The 20,576-nt window shown below is 39.5% G+C and overlaps 1 long non-coding RNA gene across 1 annotated transcript in view; it reads right to left on the reverse strand.

The window, feature by feature from the left end:
* Window positions 1-752: 752 nt before the first annotated feature.
* Window positions 753-20,576, reverse strand: part of LOC106030057 (uncharacterized) — a 105,018-nt gene continuing 85,194 nt past the window's right edge. The window contains exons 12-13 of the long non-coding RNA XR_010832740.1: window positions 7,137-7,259; window positions 753-6,032 (exon numbers count right to left, since the gene is read on the reverse strand). This is a non-coding gene — a long non-coding RNA (uncharacterized lncRNA). The remainder of the gene's footprint in view (window positions 6,033-7,136; window positions 7,260-20,576) is intronic.

Raw genomic sequence — 20,576 nt, forward strand, 5'->3', positions numbered from 1 at the left:
TCAGTCCTTGATTAGAAAACAAGACCTCCTTACAGAGGTCTAGGGAGACTCTCAGATTCAGCACGTGAAGGACACAGCACTTCCACTATGTCTTGCATTTGCCCAGGAGTGATAACTAAGTTAGGGCACGACCCTAGGGAATCATGTTAATCAACACAGAATCGTAGAATATCTTGAGTTGGAAGGGACCCATAGTGATCATCGAGTCCAACTCCTGGCACCACACAGGTCTACCCAAAATTTTAGACCATGTGACTAAGTGCACAGTCCAAACGCTTCTTAAATTCAGACAGGCTTGGTGCAGTGACTACTTCCCTGGGGAGCCTGTTCCAGACACTGGCCATGATTTTGAAGCCAGTGTATACACGCTATATAGTTTTGTTCTTGTCCTGAAGCCTCTGAAACCAAGTGTTTTTCTATTACCACAAAGCCCAGTCTTGAACATCATTCACAGTAGACAGTGCAAGCAGGGTGGTAAATGATGTACAGACTGACTTGAATTCTCAAGTTTAATTCTAATTCAATGCAACTTTCTGAGGAAGATATATATCTGGTGTTTAAAATATTGCATTCAAAATCAAGCAAGTATTCTTCTACCAATGGCTTCGCAAGTCATTTTTCTGAAAGTTTCCATACTGTGTTTGAGATGAATACTGGGGAGTGTAACAATGCATAAAGTACATACCTTTGGCAGAGCTTGCAGAAAGAGAAGCCACAGCTCCACAGGTATACCCTGGCCTCCTCCTGGAAAAAGAGAAAAGCAGCAAGTGTTTTACAATATAATAATCTAACGTATCTGTTGGAAAAATGAACTATAAAATAGTCTCTTAGTCTAAAACAGAAGAAACCACCATGACACTGGGGTCTGTGAGAAATCTATACAATTTTTTCTAGTCTATCTACTTCAACTACTATTGTTATTTTTTAAAAGCTAAAAGTCACCATTTGACTATGAATATGCTTTTATGAGGAAAGAGCCTCCATGTCTACATGAAACCCAAAGCAACATCATCTGTGTTTATTATTCGGTAAAGAGAAACAGTGCCAAACTTCCTGCAACACCCACTTTAGCTGCTGAAATCCAGAGAACTGAATGTGCTGCTGTTAGCATTTGGAAACAGAAATATGTTTTGATCTAATATATTAGACACAGGCTTGCTTGGTAACAAGAAGATACTGGATGCCAGAGCAGGTTAAAATAGTGTGAAATACGCAACTCATACAGGATAACTTCTATTCACCATCTTTGAAAATTTTCAAGTGTTCTACACACCCTAAAAATACCATGAAAGTCAGTAAACAGTTGAATTCTCCCAGGTCATCACATAAATCACAGCTTAATTGATGCATACTGATGTTTTAACACTACTCTTACTACATTGCATTTAATACAAAGATACTCGTGAGACAGGACTAGGACAAAACTCATGAAGAGAGACGTCTGTGTTGCAGTTGGGGCTATTGCTGTTTGGTCAGGTGTCTTCCTACTGGCAGAGGATGCAGCTTGTGGATATGCACATGTAGGGATACAGTGGGTGTGCCACAGGGCCAGCTCTCTCCTGTGGACACTATGCTGCTGCTTCTCCATCTTACAGTCTCTCAGAAATGTGCCTCCTCCTGTCTCTTGCCTGTCTCTTCCTGAACATCTCCCTAAGAATCAAGTGGGAAAACAGCTGCCCAGAAAGACAGATCTACAAAAGCTGTCTAGAGCATTTCAGTGAGATCTAACCCCTGCAGAAGTTCTGCTTTCAGAATTTCTGCTCAAATTTAAGTCTAGGTTCTAGGTGTTTCTGACCTCATTAAGGCCGTATAGGGGGAACTCACCCATCCATTTCCCTGCCCACAACAGGCAGTTCTCTACATGTCTTCAACTACAAGTGACAGCAGATGGGAAATCCATTCTCTGCTGTTGCCACCATAGACAAGTGATCAGAAATGCCAGCAAGCAGCAGATTTCTACTGCTGCTCTCCAAGTTCAGTGTGGATGATACGAGCAGGGCCTATACGCCAAGCTGTCCCCCTGCCACAGAGCCTCAGAATGGGGAGAGCTCACAGTTTAGCAACATCATTGTGCTACAACCATGACAAGGGTCCTGTATATTCCCAATGAAAACCTGTCAGTTTGCAATACAGAAGTAGGCGCTTTTTGAAACTGAAAACCTCCTTCCTGCTTCTTTCTTTATGGGCTTCTCAAATGGTAGCCCATAGGTACCTCTGGATGGGGAAAAGACACCAGCTTCTCCCCTGTGGGAAGGGCATTATAGGACTAAAGTATTCCTTCAGCTGAATATATTACATCCAAACTTCCCTTTCTCATCGTACAAGTTCTATCCCTGTCAGGACAATTGCAGTCCAGAAATAGGAAGAAGAAAAAGTCTCCCGAGCACGCTTCCAGCCAGCGGGAAGGGCTCCGGCCTACACTGGCAAGTGATCCCTCATGCCTGCTGCCCCGTGCACTAGCAGGCCCCCGGGGAGCTGCTCCACATGAGACAGCCTGTCTTTTCAGTCCTGCCCTTCCTTCTCATTTGTAAGGTTTGTGCACTCATTGGTATGTCCTTGCCAGTCAGTGAGGAGTTTCTCCCTTTCAGCAGTATTGTTTTGGGTAGCAAGTAAAATCCTTCAGGTGTTCCTACCTCTTGCTTCCTCTCAGGAACCAATCCACCTCACCAATTACATTAACCCAGAAGCAAGGACTAAGGCACTACACACATCTCACCTCTCTTCCCCTTTCCTCAGGTTCTAAGGCTCATTCTCCTCACAATTCAATGCATCAAGCCTGCCACATCGGACAGTGCAACCCATAACCATGCCATAACACTACTGGGTATACCTGTAAGACATGGTGTGATACCACTGTTACCCTAAAGCCTCTTCCACCAACAGACACATTTTTGCCAGCCCAGATTGGCTGTCTGTCTTTCCATGGGGTGGGGGGTCAACCAAGCCTACTCAAGTCATAATCTTACTTACTCTTGCTCTAATGCCAGTGCTGTTATGGAAAACATAGAGGTACAACACTTTTTTTCTTTTCTATTGATTTACCTGAGGAGGAAATGTTGAGTACAGGTTACCTGTAATGTGTCAAACTTGGATTGTTTACCTGCAAAAACAGCTTTTTGACTCAAATCACACCCTATCCCCAGCCATACTTTGAAAAAAAAAAAAAAAAGCTTCTGAAAATAGAAACAAACTAACAAAAGTCAGACCTCATTTCAAGAAAAACTACTGGATGGTTTTGGCTAAAATGTAGAGTCCAAAGACAGAGAACATGAAGCAAAATACATAAGCCCTGACTCCAAGAACATTACTCAAGGAAATTGACAGAGTTTCCACTTGCCAGAAGACAGCAAAACACATAAGTATAACTGGAGCACACATCATTATGAATAGCAGTAACAGTTAGTGTTGCCATTAGATAAGCAACTCTGACATGAACCACTCTTATCTAATGTTGATTTGGAGTGCCAAAGGACTGTTATTTCCACTGGTTTGCCACAGAGGAGAAATTCTTTGAGAGCCCAATTAAGTTCAATCACGAACACATGCTTCCTACAGATATCCCTGAGGATCAAGCACATATTACAACTACATTCCTTACAGCCAGAAGGGCAGTAACAGCACAACCAAATTCTACTTTCAAACTGCTGGATTACAGCTTGAAGAAACAGTGTCCAGGATGCTGCCCGCTCCCTGCAGAATGGTCTGGTGAGGGCAAAGTATGTACACATTTCCTCTCTGGCAAGCACAACAGTCTAACCTGCTTATGTGGCAGCCATGCAGCTTCCAGACAGCTTGAGAAAGATGAAGTAAAATATTGGAATTACTATCTTTTAAATTAAATAGTATAAATAATGTACAGAACATATGTTCTGACTGGGACACTATTTTAGAGTTCAAGTAAATTTTCTAAATTACATACAAGGGTGGAAATGTTTGGATATCAAAATATTGACAGCAAAAGAGCACATCCTGGATACCAAGAACAAAGATGTTATGATACTGGAAGCTGCTGGAGGTACAATGAGATATATTCTGGGCAATCTTTCCTGCAGAAATCTCATGCAGAAATCTCATTCATAACTATTCCACTTCATTGCCTCCTCTCAAATCAATCTCGACCATGAGCTTTGAGCTTTTCACACACTCTCTGCTCATCCTCCCAGTCTATACTTCTATCACCCCTTTTAAGCCTTTAAAGCAGAAATTAAATTTAAAAATAATAATAAAAAACAGTGCCCTCATGGAATAGAAGCACATGTTAGAAAGCAAAGACCATGTATATCCATCCTGCTACCCACAAGAGTCTAACACCATTTCAATTCTGGCCTGCAAAAATTAGTCTTGCACATCAAAGGACGGCTGCTGTGCCACTTGTAGCAATATGAAGGCTGTCATTTTCCACGCACCTTCCTGTGAAGTAGAAATATGCCCACCTCTGCACTGTATGTGATGCACCACAGAGTCAGCATCCATGTCTGTAAAACTTGAGTATGGGGGAGCAGAGACAAAGAAGAGGGAAGAGAAAACTGTCACTGCCTCTGCCGTTTTGGAGTGCTTGCCCCTTTTCATCACAAATGAAAATAGCCCCAGGCAAGACACTGAAGGTTCAACTCACAGCACAGAACGAAATTAAGTCATTTTCTCCAGCTTAGTCACTGACTTTCCATGCCTTTGAAACAAAAAAGCCAGGAAGAGCATTGAGGAGCACAGCAGCAGCAGCAACAGCACTGCTGAAAGGTCTTACAACAAATGTCTTTGGAAAAAATGACGTCAGTAATGCAAAGAAGAACAGAAGATCACAAAAGGAAGCTGATGACGAAGGGACATTTCCCATCCCCAGCCTTATGAGTACTGTAATCCTAGCAACCAGAGCCGTTCAAAAGTGTGTGTAGGAGGACAGAGGGAAGAAAGGGTAGCACTGTTTATAGTACATAGAAATAGAGGCTGCAGCAGTAGCCAAATGGAGAGAATAACTTTTATGCATGAACCAAAGAATGGAAGGAAATGGGTAGGTAAGGACAATTGTAGAATTTGTACTGTACAGAAGAGAATTACTTCTACAAAGGATGCAATTTCTTCCATGGAAAAGATGTTTCACCCATGGAGTTGGATGAAATAACTCATCTGGAATAGTAACCTTTTAATGTTTGTTATCTGTGGTTCTGTTACTAGACAGGTTAAAGTTCTTACTTATAATTAGCACTTTATCAGCTAAAAAGTCAAAGCATTCTGTGCATCAATCCATTTTGTCTTACGTCACCTTTACAAGATGCTTATCGACCAAGACTGAAAGGAATGCCTGGTGTGAATCACAAATATTTAAAGGGTTCTCAAAGTTTGAATACTCAACACTTTCTGAAAATAAACTTCCTGGAATAAGCTTTTAGGTCATTTCGCATCACTAAGCCTTTCTGATATCCTGGCCGTTTCCTCTCTTCTACAGCAAACAAAATGGAAGTGCACGGAGGCACCAAACAGATTGTTTAAAAAAATGCTTATTTATAAACCTAAAAGAAAGCAGTTGTTTTTTCACCAGTTGTCAAGCACTTCAGATCTCACTAGGAAAATTACATCACACCCTCAGAATGCCACAGAATAGTTTGAAAATCTATTAAGGGGCATCTAATAAATCCCACAGGATTTCAAACAAATGCCTATAAAAATGCATTGCATTCATCTAGAGCCCACACAAGCTTCTCTATTGGCAGATAAAGAAAACTGGTCTGCTCGTTGACCTGCTTACATATGACATTAATGACCCAGTCCACAAGTATGAAAATACTTTCCTAACTGAATTGCTTCGAATCAGGGTAAGAAATGCACGCAGAACCAATATGTTTATATATTTATTTATTTTTACTAATGGGCACTCTTTTACCACAATTACTTCTGTGTGGACTCCTTCTCCATGGCACCAGGTGAGCTGAACGAGGCTGCCGCTTACCACTGATATTTTTCAGTGGTTTTCTGTGAATGAAGAAAAGCAAGCCTGCTGCCAAGGGGCTTAAGTCAGGTACTGGGGGGATCTGGGGCTAAAAAAACAAACAAACAATTAAGGGTCCACACATAGAAAAAATGTTGAAAAACACTTACTGATACTGACAGTATATTAATTACTGTCCTGCAAGTAATTCTATTACACCTCTTTACAGAATCTAAATATTCACACCATTTTTTGGTGCAATCAAGATAACACCTTAATCATCTGGAAATGCAAATTGCAGCAAGGCAAAAATACACTAAAATAAAGTGAAAGGGGATCCTCAGGATTTGGCAGACCTCTGACAAACATCCAAAAAAACCCAAACACATTTCACCACTAACATTCTTCATATTATTTCCAACTGATTTTTGACATTGGAATTGGTTTTTAATAGATGCAAAAGAGATAAATGTCTCATTACCAAAAATAAATCCGTCTGTTAAGGATGACAGAGAGAAGCAGAAGCACTGCACTGCCTATTATGGTATTAAGCAACAGATTTCATTCCCTCTTCTACATGCCCATTAATTAAAAATCTGACAAGCTTTTCCAAAGAATTTCTGAGCTTCTTTGGTCCTCTTTAATTCATCCATAATTCTTTGTATATATAAACATGTCAGGCCTGGAAAGAAGTGGGACATGCCCATAATTTACCACTGAATTCTTTTTCTATTCAAACACAAATACTGGTAAAGAAACAATAACAGACAAAAGGGGGAATAATGCAAGAAATTATTGCAATGAAACAAATGTGCCTGCAATTCCCTGTCCAGTCACCAGATGAAGCTGCTTAAAACACCAGCTCCAACATGTTTGCCTGCCTTTTTGACCACAGAGACCTCATATGTCTGTGCCAGGACTAGATGCATCAGCTCCCAGTAAGTTAAATCACTTTGCATTACAGCCTCTCACGAATGTGAGACACTACTTTAATAGGAAATGGTAGCTTGCTTTGCATTAACGGTGTGCTGCACAGAGCCACAACGCAGTGAGGCCTTTGTTCTCTTTGCAATGTGTTGCCTTTGTAAAATTCCTTCCCCATGGTCAGGCAGAGTAGCCATTTTGTTCTCGCAATTAGTATAACATGGACAGATCTGTCAAACACACACACACACACACACACACTTGCACTCTCACAGATAACCATACTCACAGATTTTTGCCTTTACTTCTTGTTCTTCTTCAATGAGAAAAAATCACCACAGAGCAAAATCGCACATCTGTGCAATCAGGACTGCCCCAGTTCAGCCTGTTGTTAGACTTTAATTCAAAGATCCTGAAAAAAAAAAAAAAAATGTGTGCTATTACTGCTTAAAAGGTTCAAAGGTAGATGCAAATGTAAAAACTGAAGCACAGAGGGGCTTCCACCCTATCACCCAGAAAAATGCTATCCTATGTTTTCCTCAGCTATTCTTCTGTCCTCTAAAGCAAATCCAAATGAAACTATTCTTTGCTGGCATGCAGGAGGGCTAGATAGCCTAATAGGTCTCTTCTACCTCTAAGCAATTCATGCCTTGCATGGCTTGTTTTTATTGACTTATCTTACTGGCTGTTTGTGGGCAGAAGCACGTGCCTCATGCAAATGCCAAAACCTCTCTTGCTTTGTGATGCTATTGTACAAGTGCAAGTAATCAGAATTAAAACAAACAAACAAACAAACAAACATTATTTTCTTTCTGTAGGACTAACTCCATATCACCTTGCATAGTTTTTACATATACAGACAAGCTTCAACAATACCACACCAGAAATAGTGTATTAACCAATCTAGTCCTTCCAGTTCAGGGTCACAGGCTTTACACCTCCTGATTCATCAAAGCTGATACCTGCACTGCTCTTCAAAGATCAGAACTTTAGCAGAGATTCCCAGTGAATGAAGGCAGAAGCCTTGACACCTGAGACAATCAGGAAGACAGAATAAATATGTGTTTTGAACATATCACTCTGTTAAGAGAGAAAAAAACCCTCTATGTGCACCTTTTTTAAAGAAAAAAAATCTCAGCAGAGACTGGCAGTGACTTTTCAAGTCAGCAGCAGAAAAGGAGGCATTTCCTCAGAGCACATTTACAGCTGTGGCTAGGGGTAGTACTTTGGTATAGTTAACAGAAGCAGGACTACAATTCCTGTCCTAGGGAGCACCCACAGTTTTGTATAGCTAAAGTCATTTTGCTTACTACGTTAAGAGTTAAAAGAGATGATGAGAAGTATACAATAGGTAATATGTGTCTCCTGGGCTTTCCCTCTGAGGGGTTGATTTTTTTGAAAATTATGAGTTACTGAGGGAAATAGATTTGAATAGATCTTGAATTAGATTAAAAACAAATAAAAAGCCTCTCTGAAAGCACAGTAGGTTGTCTAATTCATGTACTCTCACAGCAGACTTTGCCGTTAAAAGTTAGTTAGAAACTCTGTTAATGATAAAAAGACTCCAATGTAAGTCAAAAAACATTATCTAATATAAATTCCTGCTGCTGCCACATTAAAAAAAAAAAAAGCAAACAGAGTTAAGCCAAGTTACAGTAAACACAGTTAAGACAAGGAAGAAATTTGTTAAGAGGGTGATATTTCTTCTTAGATTTGTTGAAAGTACAAGTCAAGTCCTCAGCAAATATGAAAGGGGTTGGCTATGTCTGTTTTAACACAATAGGAATGCTATTCTGATTTTGCCTAAAGGAGTTACTGTAGCATCAATACCAAATCGCAATATTTATTAACATTACCTTTCTGACTAAAAGAGCAAGCATTGAACTCGTACTTCTAAGCCCAAGTGCAGAGGAAAAATATCAGCCCCTTACCTTGAAAAAAATGTATTATATGTTTCAGCATTAATGTTCTGCATGAGATTTCTCCACTAAGTCTATCACCTGGAAAGGATAAGCAGCCCTGGTCAGAGCACTTGAGAAACTGAGGACTCATGATTTTTAATGTTTAACCACGTTAAAATAATGACCAAGCAAGCTGTAGTTTTGAAGGTTAAACAGCAAAACTTAACTACAGGAAAGGAAAGTCTGCTTTCACTGCTTGGAAGTGTTCCTGATTTTTTCAGCGAGAACATTCAATAGTACATGTTAAATATTTAACTCTGTGTTTTTCCAGTATTACACCAGTTTTCCTCCAGGGATACAAAGGAAGGCAGTGGCATAGCTGAACCATTACTGTCCTTTAAAAGTAATAAGGAGAATAGCCACTACTCACAGAAAACAGCTACAGAAAATACAATAAAGAGGAAAAAAGTTTCTGTAAAGAAACTTTCTGTATATCACATCACAAAAACATCATAATAAGCCAGCATTTCATATAGACAATAAATGATGAAAAAGATGTAAATAAAAATCATTATCTGTCCTCTCTACAGATGTTTGGAGAGTGACAGTTCTGCTCTACTTCATCACCTAGTCTTTCTGAACATATAACAGGTTAATTTTTGAGGAAACTTTCAATTGCTATCCAGTGAACATCTGTTCCTATCTATACCCATTTATCTATGGCTGCTGCAGCTTCCAAGGCAAGCAAAACACACCCATTTGATGATGTCCTGCCCCCCCTATTGCAAGGCACTCACTGTCTAGTTTTCTGTAATCTTGTTATGAGACATTCCTTCCTTCTGCCTCCCCATTTTTTACTTCTTTCTTCCTGAATGTTTTCCAAGTCCATTTCCTTGATTTTTGAGTTAGCAAGAAACAAGACTTCCAAATTACATGCTGAAAGGAATCCACCCACACTCACAGTAAGCCATAAGGAAGAAACAACTGGATGTTCAGAAGTGGCAGCACTTGGTACCCTCTGGTGAATACTCCCTTCACATCCCCCTCACGCTCCACTGCCAGAGCACAGGGGCACGGGATATTTGCAGCCCCATTCTTCAAACATGTTGGTTGAGAGAACGTGATGCTGACAGCTCTAATGGGAACCAGTGGTACCTAGGAGTGGCCAGCACCTTTGAAAGGCAAAAGCCACATGATTTTGGTGCTCAGATGATTCTGGACTTAAAAGCCTTTAATGTTAGAAAATACGATGACTGAATGAAAGACAGCATGTATTTTCCAGATGCAAACTTCACTGTAATGAGATGCAGAAGGAAAACCAATACTCCTGCAGACAGTAAAAGCCTCACAGTGTCAGAGCCTTCTATCCTTCCACCACTCTGTTCAGCACCTTTACATCGAAGATGTTCTGCAGCCTTTCACACTTGACTTCTTAATTAAAGCATGGTAAAATTAATATCTCAGACACAATGTATCCTTTACCCACCTATATCAGTAATTAAACTAATTCTCAAGGGAGTGAGAACATTTGTTATGTGTAACGTAACTTGAGCGGGGGTATTCTAGAGAGAAAAAAGGAGCTGATGTTATAAATGCAGTCATTTATATTTTAAAGGGAGCTATTGTAAATGAAAGAACACCACCTGTGTTGGCTTGAGGCAGCCCCCAGCCAAATGAAATCTTTTGTGTCACCTGGGACAGTTCACTGCATATGGCCTCCCCATCTCTGGCTGTAATACTGAATATCTACATGGCACAGAAGATAGACTTTATGCATTCTCTGTGATGCTAGCACAAAAATCCACTTTCAAAACCAATTGAACTGTATTTAATAATAATTTCACATTTGTTCTACATGTAAAGTAGGATAGATCTAAGCAGGTCTAAGGTGTCGTTTGTTTGGTTTTTGTTTGTTTGTTTTTGCATTTGTGGAAATCCTGGACGTGAAGACCTTGACTCATGACTGAAACAATCACAATACAAACGAATGAATCACCATATATAAAAATTATATGCAACTAAGGCTAACTAACAAATAGTTTAACACTGAAAAACAGGAATCAATGGAATCAAACCTGCTACAAATTATTTACTGTTTTTATTTCAGCAGTTCCAAAAGTGCTCTGTCACCAAACATCTATACCTAAAGCCAAACTACCCAAGCAATGCAATAAGAAAATAATTTTCCCTTTAGGTAAAAAGTTACGTATCCCTGGGTACAACGACAAGCAACTGGGTGAGCAGTATAAACGATTGCCCCAGTGGGAGCAAGATGAGTGTACATCTTGCTCCGAACAATTCCCAGTCAGAATGACAGAATTTAATCTTCTCTTCGTGCTGATGTACAAAGGACCAAGCAATGTGAAATACATCCTAGAAAGTAACTAAAAACATATATACACAACTAAGGAGGTACAGAGGATACACAAAGTGCTACAATAAATAGCACAGAAGACAACCCCCTTTCCTTCAGGAACAAGACTCATTTGCTGACATCATCTCAGATGCGAGTTTGAGAAATTTAATTCATGCTTGAGGCTGAAGCGTGAAAAGCACTATTTCAGTTGTCAAATCTGAGCCTTGCTCAAAGGCCCTATCTACTTAGCCAAGGCATAACTGTTGATAAACATGGCCCAGCAAAGGTCTGCTCCCCTGCACAGTGACCAGGTAACCCTTTCTGAGGAGCTGTCTTAGGCTGCATATGGGCAAGGCAGACCTGCCTGAGCTTCAGGGATTCCCCCCAGATGTCCCCTACTGGGGGGACAGAGGCTGTTGTTGAGCTGCTTAGAAGTTGACACAACACTGAATCACCGGCCCCGCCTGGGGTTTATCAAATGAGCAACCACCCCTCCAAACCCCAAGGGAAACATAGCCACATCTGCCACTGGTATTAATCATTAGACGGCTTACTATAGTCTAATCAAAGAGCAAGAAATGGGCTCAGCAAGTTTAGCCTTGCATATCTGATCACAAAACAAGTTATTTGCGGTTGTTGTGAATTCTGCAACAAGTTACCAAAGTATTAATTTCAAGCAAACATCATCAGGAAAAATATGTAATTTCTGATCTATTTCCACCATCTTTTTCTTGGCTTACATCACTCTCTATGATTAATCTTTAAAATATTGCTAAGAAAATAAGATAGCTAAATGGTCATTGCTTTAAGTATACACTGAACATCTTATAGCACAGTCAGTTTATTCTAATTCTGCTATGCAAAGCATCAAATACTGAGCACATGACAGCTACAATAATCAGAGGCATTCAGTTGTGAATAAACAAGGCCAAAGCAGAACATGAATGTAGGAAGAGAGGATTTTAAATCTTTTATAAACAGATTGTTATCAGCCCATGGAAGGCAAAATTGAGTGGGCAAGTTCCCATCATATCCAGGGCACCATCTGGAAAATGAAGAGAACATTTTTAGAAGTAATTAAGATAACCTATTATGATATTAGCAGAATTAATTGGAGTATATAAAGGCTCAAAAGACCAGATCCTCAACTGGTACAGTGAAAGTATCTTCTCAAGCTAATGGTGTTACACCAGTTTATAGTGTAATGCCACAATACCAATACTAACGCATAATTTTACTTCACTTCTATCTGCTTTTGTTTACCAACACTGGAATTTCAAGCCCTCAGATACCTGAGTTTCTCTCAGACAGATTCTATACAAGCTTCTGATCTTCATTACACTGGAGCCAACACCTTCACTCTAAGAGTATTACTCCAGATTTACACCAGTGTAGTTAAGAATGAGATGCAATATCTTTGATACATAAGGCATTGTAACTAGTCCAATTCCTTACATTGTTTCAGGTAAAACAATATTCAATACAAATGAACAAGAGTACTTTACAGACTACGCAATCCGGACCTTAAACTTGCAGATTTGGCTCTTCACCCCATGCAATGGAAATGTACCAATGTCAAGACCCAATATATTTCTTTGTCCATCTCAGTGCAGAGCCAATTATTTGTCACTTTTAACAAACCTTATGAAATACATCCCAGGATAATGGAGACAACCTTATATTCACAACAGCGGCATATTCAACTTATTTGTATGAGCAAGATTATTTGTATGAGCAAGAACTGGTTTCAACTAAATAATCACATCCAAAGATTTGGGAAGGAAATCTACAATAATGTAGGGGGAATAAGCCAAATATATATTTTTTTCACTATAGAAAATTTTTTGAAAATTTCAGATGTGAAATGCCACAGTGAAACTTGTTTGTAAGCGTTTGACATATAGCAGTAGCCACAGATCATGAGAAACTTCAGTAAATAAACATGAACTTCAGCGGTCTGATTAAGGCAGTACAGATAAAGGTTCATAATTAGTCAGACAATGACATGCTTTCCCTTTATGTACAGACAGAAATCTGTTTTGACTTCACTGGGGGTACTATGGTATAAAAAGCAAAACTTGTCTCTCTGGTGTTTCTGGAGGAGTTAGCTTCCAGCACATGCTTCCAAGTTCTAACTTCTGCTAGAAGCCTCCCTAAAGATGGTGGGAATGAACAGAGAATAATGTTCCAAAACTACATCGCCAAAAATGTCAGTGTCTCCAACCAGAGATGCTGGAATGCATTAGTTTTGAGGTCACTAGAATATTTCTGTTCTGTGGGAGAAGGCAACAGGGCAAGAGACACTAAGCCATTGACCTGAGAAACTCTCCCAGAAATTGTCTTGGAACCAAGAGGACCTAAGCTGTTCTGAAGCTGCAGTAAGATAGCTGCAACTCAAGGAAAACAGATCGATCATTACAAGACAAGACCACACCTGCACACTTTCGGGGACACATGACAGACAGAACTTTGTCAAGAAATACAATGCCACCAGCAAGGTTTTATCTAACCCCCAGGAGTCCTTCAGACTGCCTCATTCAGCCTGTATTCTCCATCGTCACCATTTGGCAGGTGACCTGAAAATTTTGTCTGAAGGAAAAACATACAGGACTGAACCACACAAAGCATTTGAAATGTGTGGAAGATAACATAATGACTGTGTCCAAGGCATACTATAAGACATGTAAAAATTCTTTGGCAAAGTCTGCTTAGGACTTAATCCCACCCTCCATCGAAAGAGATCCAGTGTCTGACCAGGTGTCTGACCTAACTCCATGTGAAAGAGGGTGCAGTGGGAAGTCAAAGCCAATACACATATTCTGACTCGGCTCCTGCTGCTTGTTTTCTAAATTTCCTTTAACTATTCTCAAAAAAAAGGGGGGGGGGGGGGGGGGGGGGGGGGGGGGGGGGCGCGAAGTGGGGCAGGGGTGAAGTTTCACACTATGTCTCACCCTTGGAATGACTCTGTGATGACAAAACACTAAATCCTCATGATTATACACTAAAATCTTGATCACATCCCAGCTAATCATCACTTCAAGACAGCAACATCATCCACTTTTTCTATCAGAAACAAGTTTAGGGGCCCTGTTCTATTTACAGTCTCCCTGTTACCCTGAGGCTGCCAGAAAATGAAAATTATGGTTGCAAAATAGCAGCATTTTTCATTAAAATCCCAAGGAGCTAATTACATAAATACTGTTGTACACTGCACTTCACATCCTCTCCCCAGGAAACTTGTTAGGCCCTTTTAATAATGCACAAGCATCATCTTATTCCCATGAAATGGAGGAAATCGTGTTCAGCACAGCCACAGATGTCACTGCGAGGTGTTCCTGCACAAAGATAACAGCGATCAGCTTCTACACATATCCAATGGCAGAAACTGGCATTTATTACAGTTGCATGTCCAACGATATCAGAGGGGATAAAATATTTCATGAGGACAAGGACAACAGTGCTCTGTTCAAGGGCTTGTCATCACTTCCGATTAGGAGCGCACAAATGCAAAGCCTGTTGTCACTGAGATGCAGGCAAAATAGCACCAACCTCAGCAGCACAAGTGAGAAACAAAACAAAAATGAAGGAGAAGAAAAGAAGGGAAAAAAAATATCCAAATTATGAAAAGCAAGGCTGCCATGTAATCACACTTCCACAGTGAGAAAGAAAACACTTGTAGCCTTGGTTAGGGGCTGGCTATACAGACTCTGAAGAATGGGGAATGTTTTCTCATTTTTCCCAGTTTTTCTTTTCATTCAGTTACATTTCATTAAGGTATAAGAAGGTGCTAAAGGACATAGGAGCAGAAACAAGCACATTTTCTCCTCCTCAGCCTAATAACTCCTGCCAGATTTTAATCTTCTGTAACTACTAGGTATTAGTACGTATTCCCTCAGGAAGACAGGACAGCTCTAATTAGTCTACGATAATGAAAGATACTTTTCAACTGCTATATCCTTTCCACCACAAGCTGGAGGCCATCAGAAATTTTCACAAACTAAATGATGCAGGGACGTGACCCAGACCAGCTGTGCCTGCATTCCTGTTAGCCCTAGTGGCCCATGGCCACCAGCTGGGACTCCCAAATAATAATCCAGGCATGCTGACAGGGAGAGGACACCAGGCAGCAATTAAAATATCGGCAGCTATAACTGCTGTGAGCACTAGTGCAGCTGAGGGAAGGGAAATGCTACTGGAGATAAGGCCAGAAACTTCTGTGGATGTTTCCTGTTTTTGCCAAGCTGTGTTAAAGCTAAATAAGAAACAGAACAATAAAGAAAATATGATCTAAGTCTACCAGTTTTTAGTTTAAAAGCTAAGAAAGTAGAAGTCTCCCCCAACTGCACCCACTTGCCTCTCTTGAGCATTATGTGGCTGAATCAAAGCACAGACACAAGATGTCTGTATTTATAGCTGAAGTACACAGGAACAGATCTTCTGATTTAGTTACAATTCATACCATCACCCAGAACTGCAGCAGCACACCCACACGGGCACCTGGAGCCAGCACTCAAGTGGGAAGAAGAAGGTTCCACTTTGCAACATGAGCAATGCCATTACAGCCAAAGAGACCATCAAACACCATGACTGCCAGCAGGAATACAGTGGAAAGGTTTCAGTGCTGAAGATCACACCAGTTTTGTTTCGTAAAGGAAAGCAGGGTGACCCAGCGTTAAAGGCTGAAGAGCTGGGTTCAGCTTCCTTCGAAGGAAGCTTTCTGAACAATGTGGACAAATCATTCAGTTTCACAGTGCCTCCCCCACCACAATCCAAAATGTAAGGATAGCGTTAATATTCTGCCATGCAGGAATACAATACCTAAGTCGTCCTTCTATGTGCCAGCAGGATGCATGTTCTAGAATGGCGCACAAAAAGGCAATTCTTACTCACAGGGAAGTTTTCCATCTTGAATTATTTTTTTCTCTTCTTTAGAATGAAGGAGTATCAAGCATTATCCATTCTTTGAAAAAAGGTGCAGAGTACTTGTCCAGGGGAAGCTGGGGATCCTGGGCACCTGGAGCTCAGAGGGGGTTCACTTAGGATCTCCCCAAGACAGTGACTCAGAGGCAAGGTAAGCCAGCAAATGGACAACCAAGGAACCAGACAGGCACCCAGACAGGAAATGTGTTTGGCAGTTAGGATCCTGTCAACGTTTTGTCAAAGTTGAGCTATCTCTGCAGCACATTTCGATTTCAAGGAATTTGTGACTTGCTAAATATATTGTACTGGAATTTTTCCAAAATGTTGCAGTCACTGGAAACAAACTGTAATGTGCTTTAATGTGCATCAGTGTTATCTAAGCTTCAGATAGTATTTATAGGTTTAATATGAAGAGTTCTCATGATCAGAATACTTCTTGGTTTCATGCATTGGCTAAGATTGTTCATTCTGATGAGTGATATTTGGGTTTGAGTAAAATTTGGGTAATTTCTTTTTTTTAAAAAAAAAAGCTTTTAGTATGTGCCTTGCTTGGCAAGAGTCCACCACAGCTAGAATTTCCTATGTTTTGCTTTGGGACCATCTGAATAAAAGGGCCATTTATTGTTCAATATCTCAAATAAAAAGGCTTCAACCTTTTCACAGGGTTTAAACCACAACTGACTCAGCTATTCCATTAAAAAAATAAAAATCAACAAGCTTCTTCAACGTTAGAAAAACAACATATTCCCTGTGGAAACATATCTAGCATTTTGCTAGAAAGATATAACCAAATTCTAGTCACAATTAAGAAGCTACTTTAACAGTACTGAAAAACACAACGTTATGCAACATTTGTATGCTTTTCCTGACTCCTTAGGACATAACAGTTCTGCCATTCTAACAAAGTATTTTTCCTCTTTTTTTTAAGCCATTGCAGAAGTTTGGTGATTTGCCAAGAAACCCAAAGTCAATGTGATTTGTTGAGTGAATTTAATATATAAAGAAATACCTTCTCTTGTGTAATTTCCTAACAATATTTGTTTCAGCATGAACTGCTGCACCAAGAATCTGGAGCATTACACTTGCTCAGAAGGCTCTCAAAGCCACAAGGCCTGAACTCATTTTACTGACATCTTTTTCGTGGTATGCACAAGTTGAACAGATCTGTCGCATAGCTGAAATAAAAATGTTCTTCCTGTAATGAGGCATTGAAAAAAGCCATGCAGAATTGATTCTAAAAGCACACCCATATTTCATCCCACAATTTTATCTGTACTGTGACCATGCACACACAGTAACATGTATGCTCAAAATATACTGCAAATTGAGCCAAGATAACAAAAGAAGATAAAAGACTTTCAAATAAAGATGTTTTTTTTTGGTTGGCTGGTTGTGTTTTTTTTGACACACAATATACACAGCTTCCTTTGCTGAGTTAGTACTGCTGAACTGATACAACATTTTACTTCAAAAATGCCTTTGTTGATGGTCAAAAGGTAGATAGACTTATATTCAGGATGTATATGTCAAATAAAGTGAGAATAAAATAACTGGAAGACGTCTGAGCCGAAATTAGATAAAGTGAGGTTCAGTAGCAGCCATTGCTATAGTTTAAGAGTATGCAAAACCACTCAACAATGTCATAAGGTAGAATTCCACTGTATTGTTTTAGGCCAAGGAAAAACTGTTCTCCACTTCTTCTCAAGCTTACACTTCATTATACTATTCTTCAGCTAGACTGGTAAGCGAAGGCATTTTCCTTTGGCCACGGACAAAATGTGTATGTCCTACAATGTCTGGTTGAACTGTAAGCTTTTGGGGCAGGAACTAAATTTACCTTTGTTCAGAGCCTAAGGAACAGAATCTGTGGTCCTGACTGTTTAACAGCAGTTAAAAGATAACATCAGATTTTCTTCCCATCTATGAAGTGCTAGATCCATCAAATGTAGCCATATAGAAAAAGGAGGAACAACATTTTTTCATCCTTCCCACCCTTTGTTAACATGCAGGCTGTGGTAGAAGACAACTTATCATCTTGGTCTTCCTAGTCAAAGCACAGATCAATTGAATGACCTGGGGAAAACCAGTCTCGGGGAACTCCATAAGGTACTTTGAAAATTAGCCTCCTTTCCTTTGACTCGGTATCTACTGAGAAAAGATCATGGAGTTTAAACTCTAAGACAACAAACAAAATTAAATACCATTTCCTGAGTCTGGATCTTTTTCTTGGCTGTACACAAAGAATAATATCCACAGACCTCACAACAATGGGGTGGTTTTTTTTTTTTTTTTTGAACAATTTTTTCCATGATACAAAGATTTCCCACAGCACACACTGAGGTATCTGATCAAGGCTTTAGACTTTTATCTTACAGTCCCTGTCTCTTGTTTGTTAGTGAGCTCATCTCTTCGGGAATAGTGCTACAAAAAGCACTGAAAAGAACAAGACATTACAAAGGAACTTGCATGAAAAGCAATTTTGCTTAAAGTGTTTTAAATCTAAATGGCATTTCATTCTGATTCCCCAACAAATCATTTTAGTTCATTTTTAATGAAAGCTAAAACACACACACACACAAAAAAAAAAACAGCTCTTCAAGATAGATTATTATAGATAAATTGCTACTGTCAATGAACCATTCAAACTCTCAATAGGAGAACACAATGCCTGTCAAACAAATAAACATAATATTTAGGACACTCCAGGCATGCTATCAAATGGACAGATCGTTACATTGGACAGATCACTTCATGTAACAGTGTTACTCTGTTCTCAAGCTACAATGTCATTTATCAAAACACTGTTTGTCTGAGCATTCAATGCCCTATTTGTGGGGATTTTGTACTAATTCACTATCCACACCCAGAAGCAACCTGATGCCTGTTAAGCAGTAAACCAGACTGGCCAAACCACAGTGCAACCTGTTGCTGCATACAGAAGAGAAAGACCGTCTTGAAGGACAAATTAATTTTGGGGTTTAGATATTAAGATGCACATCATTTTTTTTCTGATGGTTTGAGATTGTTTACCCTTCATCCACCAGTATTTGCTCCAGATCCTGAGTGATCTTCACTTCTAAGCCAGGTTCCTCTCCTGCTTGTGTGTATCTCTAGACAGTAATGAAAGCTGGAATGAGTTTTTCATTGCTTGTATTATCATAGTACCTAAAAAACACCATACAAACACATAACGTGTATTGCCTTAAAGACTTACAGCCTAAGAATCAAACATCACAACCCTTTTCGTTATTTTGATCCTTCCCCTTTTAGCAAATTCAATAATCTGGCAACTCCTTGCCCCATAATGATCACAAGAAAAACACAGTAGAACATAGAGCTTTCACACCAAGCCATTTCAAAGATAACTTAAATCAGAATGAACTAGCAAACTTTCCAAAAGTGGACTTAGAATAAATATTTAGAACTCCATTCCCAGTATGAGGACAGGTCTGAGGCTTTTCTTGAACAATATAATTTCCTATGTAACAGAAGTCTCTGCATTAATAGCAATTAAATATTTATTAACTAACTGTACTTGGCATTCAAGCCAGCACAAACAAAAACTGCCTATTGTAGCAAAAAAAAAAAAAAAAAAGGAGGCAGACGCATTCAAGAACCTGCAGTGGAAAACTTTAAAAGGTATATTAATGGACTTCCATTTAACAGCTTATTACAGAGTTTCAGCATTTTCAAATGACAGCAGTATGCCATTACAACTGTGAGTATAATAATGTTTCCCCAGCTCTATTTGCAGCCTTTTGCAAACCACTGTTCAAAACCAGGTGTTTTATTTTCTCCATATGGTACATTCTCAGAAGAGTGTTATTGACTTCTCCTACTCCAAATATTCAGAGAGACTCAAGGTATTTGGGAACCCAACTGTTATTAACAATTTCATGCCTTTCAGCACCTGTGAAAATCCCAGTTGAAGAAAGAAAGGAATTTGTCTTGACTTTTCAAAGTTAGTTTTTGAGACAAAACAGTTTTTTGGAATTTGTCCATTGTCATTTATGTTTAAGACATCATTGAGCATTTCAGACTACCTAAAAGTCCTTACACCATCAATGAAAGACAGTAACATAATGTCTATGTTGCACACCTATAACTGGAATTTGCATATAGCCCAAAGTGATATCCCAGGTAGGTCATAAGATTCTCAACCCACAGAATATTCATACAGAATATATATGAGTTTCAATGCCGATATAAGTGGGCATAACACAAAAGTGGAGGGGATAGGTGAGCTGGATCAACTTACAGCTTAGCTGAGTTTAGTCTCGGGCTTGGAAAGAAACTTCTCTCTTGTGCAAGAACCTTCTCAATTGTCTGTTAAGAGCTTAGCAACAATGCTCTGAGGCATATGAAAACAATAATGATCATATTAATTCCAAATATCTAGAAGTCAGACTGCCACACGACTTAATTTTTGAAGACCTGTTAAACCTCTGAAGTTTTTGAATGTTTTCTTATTTCTCCACTAGGAAAAAGTGGAAGTACTAGATTTAATGGATAAACTTAAAATATTTTCAATAAATTTGCTGGGCGATCACCA

Source organism: Anser cygnoides, chromosome 7 (assembly GCF_040182565.1).
Source record: "Anser cygnoides isolate HZ-2024a breed goose chromosome 7, Taihu_goose_T2T_genome, whole genome shotgun sequence".
NCBI lineage: Eukaryota > Metazoa > Chordata > Aves > Anseriformes > Anatidae > Anser > Anser cygnoides.